Raw genomic sequence first — 6311 nt, 5'->3', positions numbered from 1 at the left:
ATCTCCACCCATGTACACCGGTACATTCTACTGAGCATGGTGCTTGCACAGGAAACACGACTCCTACAGAACACACAACAGCAGTAATGCAACAAGCTTCCCCAAGGATTAGTAACATATTTCAAAGGTAACAGCTGTGCCAGATGACTCTCACACTCTTCTAGCTCATCTGTTGGACACTGATCCTCTCAGAGTTGATGTCCCTCTACCTGCTCCTCTCTCCTCCACAAAGTTATTGTGCAAAAAATATATTGCTTAAGCAACTGTTTGAAGCCATTCAATGGTCCTGATGAATGCAGCCCATCCCCTTCAGTTACCTCTCCCATCTCCTCTGCCACCCCCTGTTTTCCGGTGGAGTTGCTAGGCAACAGTAGGGCCTGTTCTGCCTTGTCTCTCTGCTGGCTGGCAGACACCAGACATTTACTGATGTCCAGCCCCTGGAACCACAAACACACACATTGACACAGATCAGAACAGACACACCCACCCCCACACATACAGACGCTGAAGGTGCACCAAAAGTTTGCACACAGCGCTCATCTCATAGAATCTTTTACAAGATAAAAAACACACATAAAATCTCCAATGTTCTCTCTTATGATATCCAAACCTCTCTAGGATCGTCTACTGATGTCGCATGACCAATTGTGTAGTAGTGTTACAACCAACCAGTTACAAAAGGGCTTTATAAGGAGTAAGTAAAGTTGCACACATTGGAGAGAGTCCAGAGCACCCTGGCAGTGACAAAGTTCCTTTAGAAATTCATCCTGACCCTGGTGATGAGACTAAGTAAAGACGTTACATTTTCAGATGATCTCTGGACCTCAAACTAATTAAATATCTCTCTTCACTTTCAAACTTAACCCATTGCTATAGTCTTGTTGACAGCTATACTGCATCAGTAAGTCAGTCTGTGCAGTGTAGTAGACACAAACACTACTACAACGAGATCCCAATGGGGATCAAAACGTTCCACGCCTTGTGCGTCTCACTAACTAATCACTGTTTTGGGAGCATATCAGAATTGTGGACATCTACTTTTTCCAAATGACTTTTGTTTTGCTATCCATCACCTGAAACAATGATCCCAAATGTCTATACTGTATCATTTCTAGACTATACCATTAGCCCACCTGGGGTGTTGGAAGGAGAGGAGGCCAATGTTGTGGAAGGTAGAGGATGGACCGCTGGGTGGAGATGACCTGGCGCAAGAGGAGCAGTGTCTCCCTCACATACCCCTCCACCTGGTCGCAGTCAAACGGGCTCTCCAACGATAGGGACGTGTAGTTCAGTTAGACCACCGGAACCTCACCTGTGCAAATAGGACACCCACTCTTACTTTTATGTTTACACACACACACCTGTACACTGTATGTTCCCTAAAACACTCTCACACACCCACATAGGAGAGCAGGGAGTTAAAGAAATATGTGAGGTGGGGCCAAACAGCATACAGTAGGTGTGATCAAAAGACAGACCTGCTGGAAGGGCTTTGGCCTGCTTAAGGCTGTGGGAGTAGGCCAGTCTCTCTGACAGCTGGAAGATGGTTCTCTGGATCAGGATGTGTTTGACCATTTTCTGCTGGCCCAAATATCATGACACAATCATTAGATTATTACAGGATGTGACCTACTGGAATCAAACAAGGTTCAGAATGTCCACTGACTACCTTTCTATATTGCACACCCTTTGGTTTGTCCATTTTCATCTGTCGCTCCGTCACCCTCCTCTCGCCACCGTTGGAAGTTTGTTGTGCGGCCCATCTCGGGGGCTCTCGTGCGTGGTCACACAAGGGGTTGCGTGTGCCGGGAGGCCGAAGGTGGACCGGTGAGTGGTTGAGTCCGGCGGTTGGCGGCGACTCTGGACGCGTGCCGGGCCCTTCTCACGGATCTCCCCAGCTACGGCGCTTGCCGGCCACGTTTACGCTGGGTCTCCGGCGGGTCACCTCGGCTGGCGCCTAGCAGCTGAGAGAACTGGTGTGGATCAGGGGAATCCGACTGTTTAATTAAAACAAAACATCCCAAAGGCCTGAGGTGGGTGTTGACGAGATGTGATTTCTGCCTAGTGCTCTGTCAAAGTGAATAAATTCAATGAAGAGCAGGTAAGCGGCGGGAGTAGCAATGACTCTCTTAAGTAGTCCTTAGTGTTAGTAAGGGAGATAACGAGGTAGCCCTCTAGCAGGGCTCTTCCAATCCCTCCCTGTATGTCACCTGTTTTCAGTGTCGCTAACGATGCAAACCAAACTGGAGTTACCTCGGTCCTAGTCCGTACGCAAAGAAAGTCCTGCAGTTGGTGACGGCTGTTGATCGTTAACGGAAGGCGGCAGTCGGTCCTGGAATATGGGGCTTTCGGTCAAGCATGAAAATGTGAGGGCGGTTCCACCAGACTCAACGATTTGCTGCGGAGCTATTGTAAATGAATCCTGACCTGGACAGGAAGCCAATCAGAGAATGAACACATCCCTGGCTTTGGCTGGGAGGGGGAGGGGGCTGATGAAAGTGTACTACTGACATCAGTCTGATCACAGAGCGGCTGTGGTGAAACGTTTAAACACGCGTCCCCCGTATACTTAGCTAACTCTAAACTGCGAAGGTTTGAATCAAATGCTGGCTTTGGCTGGACCCGCTAACAGTGGAGCACTTAATGGAGATAGAATGTGCTTAGCAGTTATGGACACTGCCAAGACTCAGGTCCGCCTGGATGCGGGACTCCACACATTCTATGTGGGAGCTCTCCTCCACTCTCTTTGGAGCATGTCGTGGAGATGGCATGTGCCTTACCATTATCTGACACTACCAGGCCTCAGGCTCGCCTGAGTGCGGGACACCACACATTATAGGTGGGGAGGTCTCCTCTACGCTCCCTAGACTCGAGGCGGAAACTAAACCCATTGGCCCCGCAGTGATAGGGCATTGCAAGGATCTGGATCATCCCCTACGAAGTAGGGAGAGGTATCTCCAGCTTGTCTGGGGAGGGAGGCCTACATCTGATGTGGGTAGTACCATCGACACCCATTGATTTGCTTCAGACCCATAAATCGGATGGAAGAAGCCTAGGTTCCCACTGGGCACGGATCACCGAATGTCAACTTGACGAAATTCAAAGGAGCATACCCACCTGTTGCGGTTGCACTCAAATCACCCAAGCACATTTGGTGTATGTGCTTGGCTGAGAAGCCAATGGTGCAAGGCTATCATTTGTGGGATTATGACTGAACACCTCTAAGTCAGAATCCCCCCTAAATGTAACGATACCGTAGCGCCGCGGATCTTTGGTTGTCCCGGGATAGCCTGCTTCTTTTGGCAGGTGAGTAGAGCCGTTAGTGATCTCCTGATGCACACTGCATGTTTGTGGGGAACCTGGTGATAAATCACTCGTAGACGACCTGATTCTGGGTCAGGGTTTCGTACGTAGCAGAACAGCTCACTCGCTGCGATCTATTGAAAGTCAACCCTCGATCCAAGCTTTTGTCAGGGACGGAAGACGTTTTCCTCCACCATCCTCCTCCTTTACTTACGGGTTACCAGGTGGACACAGAAGGGCCAGAGGCCAGACACAGAGTGTGACAGAGCCCAGGCAGGTGGGTAGAAGGTGTAAGACATTGAGATGGGGCTCTAGATAGGTAGGGGGCTAGGTGGTGGTCGCCCATCCGCCCGGGTCGTCCTCTAGTGGGACTGTGTCAGGTTTGGACTCACTGTGGAAGTCAAAGGGTCACCAGGTGCACGAGGAGGCCTCCATCAAGGCGGGAGGCACTCGAGTCCGAGCAGGGGCGGCCGGACACGGGGGCCTTGGAGTTGGGACTTTAATTATTATTTTTTTATTTAACCTTTTTAACTAGGCAAGTCAGTTAAGAACAAATTCTTATTTACAATGACGGCCTACCCCGGCCAAACCCAGACAGCGCTGGGCCAATTGTGCGCCGCCCAATCACAGCCGGATGTGATGCAGCCTGGAATCGAACCAGGTACTGCAGTGACGCCTCTTGCACTGAGATGCAGTGTCTTAGACCGATGCGCCCCTCGGGAGCCCCACTCAGAGACCAAAAAAGCGGGCAGGTCACCAAGTGCACAGAGCCTGTTTTGGGTTACCAGGTGCACATGGTTCTTGACAGTGGAAATGTAGACATCTTAGTGTGGTTGCCCCGGTTCGCCTGGTGGGCAAGGTTATGGAGATGGTTGAGCCCTGGCCAGGACGTGGTGATGCGCAGTGAGAGGGGTGTTGACTGGGTAGGGAGAGTAGGTGTGGAGACCTGGAGGTCTGTAGTTCCAGGGAGTAAGCTATACACTCTCAGGCCCAGGGAGAGGGTAGGCAGGCAGGGAGTGTAGGCCTAGAGGCCTGGAGTCAGAGATCATCAGGTCAATGGGGGCCTGCCTAGAGGTCAGGAAGGCCCAAGTGAATAGGTGTGTGAGTTACACTGTCCTTCAGGGGAACCGAGCAGGCAATTAATGTAAAATCGTGTGAGATGAAAAAGGACAAACAAAAGGGTGTGCCATGTATAAGGCTAGTCAGTGGATATTCTGAAAGTAGTTTGAGGCTTGTAGGTCACATGACCAGGGAACTATTGAAATGTAAAACGTTTAAAAATTCATGTAAAACCGCATGAGATGAAAATGGACAAACTAAAGGGTGTGCAATATAGGAGGGTAGTTAGTGGACATTCTGAACCTTGTTCGAGTCCAGTAGGTCACATGACCAAGGAGCTATTGAAATTAGAAAGTTGACCAAATTAATGTAAAATTGTGTGAGATGAAAATGGACAAACAAAAGGTTGTGCTACATATAAGGCTGTCCAATGTGTAGGCCCACTGAGTTTACATTATGAACATTGTTTGAGGTGTGTGGGTCACATGACCAAGGCACTATTGAATTAAAAAAATTAAAATAAATAATTAAAAATAGTGTGTAGTGTAAACCGACAAATAAAAGTGTGTGCAATGTGTGTCTATGCCATCGGATTAGCTAGAACCAGTTTTGAAAGTTTTAGGAGTAATGGTTAACGAGCTATTGAAATTTGATTTGTCACTATGTTGACGGTCCCTAACTACTGTTGGTGGACTTAAGGAAAACTAAAGGCAAATATCTGACCTCGGTCACGTGACCAAATGTTTTCAACATCTGAAGGCGACATCAATGACCTATTAATTGTATTCACTTATGTTACATCTCGCCTCTGTTTACTTACACACTTATTCCAACAGCATTTTATTTATAAATTGGTCCTGACCATTTATTTAGAGCAAGGACGGCGTTGGGAAAGCATTCCTCTCTGCTTCAAACACCACTGAGGAGGACATCAGTTATGTTGATATTTAGCTAATTATTTCCCCAACAGATCAGTATTACACATGCCCATATTCCTTACTTTATTCCATGATGAATGAATGAATGACAGGCGCAAGCTTGAATTCACTATATGTACCTGTACATTATGTGTTGTTGTCGTGGATGACATTGTAATGACTAGCCGGCAATGATTGGTTTGAATTGTTAATTTCTAAGCAATGATTGGAACAGCTACACAAGCAGCAGCAAGAGGTGCACACCTGCTTGAACTTGGACTGCAGTTATCCAAAAACTAAAAGCAGAGTTAAAGGCCCAGTGCAGTCAAGTCATTTTTTTCTTTGTTTGGTGTCATATTGTACAATAGCTGATGAAACTAACACTGTAAAAGTGTGAAAAAAATGTAGCAATGTTATTTCTGATAGTTGCTGGTTGAAAATATAATCTATACAGGACCTTCTAATCAGCAGGTTTACAAGGGCAGGAGTGGTGGGAAATTGGTTAATAGACCAAAAATAGAGTTGCAAACCTCTGCCAACAACAGCTGGTTTTCAGGTTCCCCCTCCCACTGGCCTGGGAGAGCATAGACCCACCCACTGGGGAGCCAGGCCCAGCCAATCAGAATGAGTTTTCCCCACAAAATGGTTTTATTATAGACGGAAATACTCCTCAGGTTCATCAGCTGTCCGGATGGCTGGTCTCAGACGATCCTGCAAGTGAAGAAACTGGATGTGGAGGTTCTGGGCTGGCGTGGTTACAGTTGTGTGGCCGGTTGGACTTACTGCCAAATTCTCTCAAATTATGTTTTGAGACGGCAAATGGTAGAGAAATGAACATTCAATTCTCTGGCAACAGCTCTGGTAGACATTCCTCTAGTCGGCATGCCAATTGCACGCTTCTTAAAAACTTGAGACATCTGTGGCATTTTATTGTCTCCAGCACAAGGTGCACCTGTGTAATGATCATGCTGTTTAATCAGCTTCTTGATAATCCATCCACCTGACAGGTGTGGCATATTTTGGCAAAGGACA

The sequence above is a fragment of the Oncorhynchus kisutch genome, linkage group LG26, assembly GCF_002021735.2.
Source record: "Oncorhynchus kisutch isolate 150728-3 linkage group LG26, Okis_V2, whole genome shotgun sequence".
In the NCBI taxonomy this organism is placed as follows: domain Eukaryota; kingdom Metazoa; phylum Chordata; class Actinopteri; order Salmoniformes; family Salmonidae; genus Oncorhynchus; species Oncorhynchus kisutch.
Note: the sequence above shows the minus strand (reverse complement) of the source record.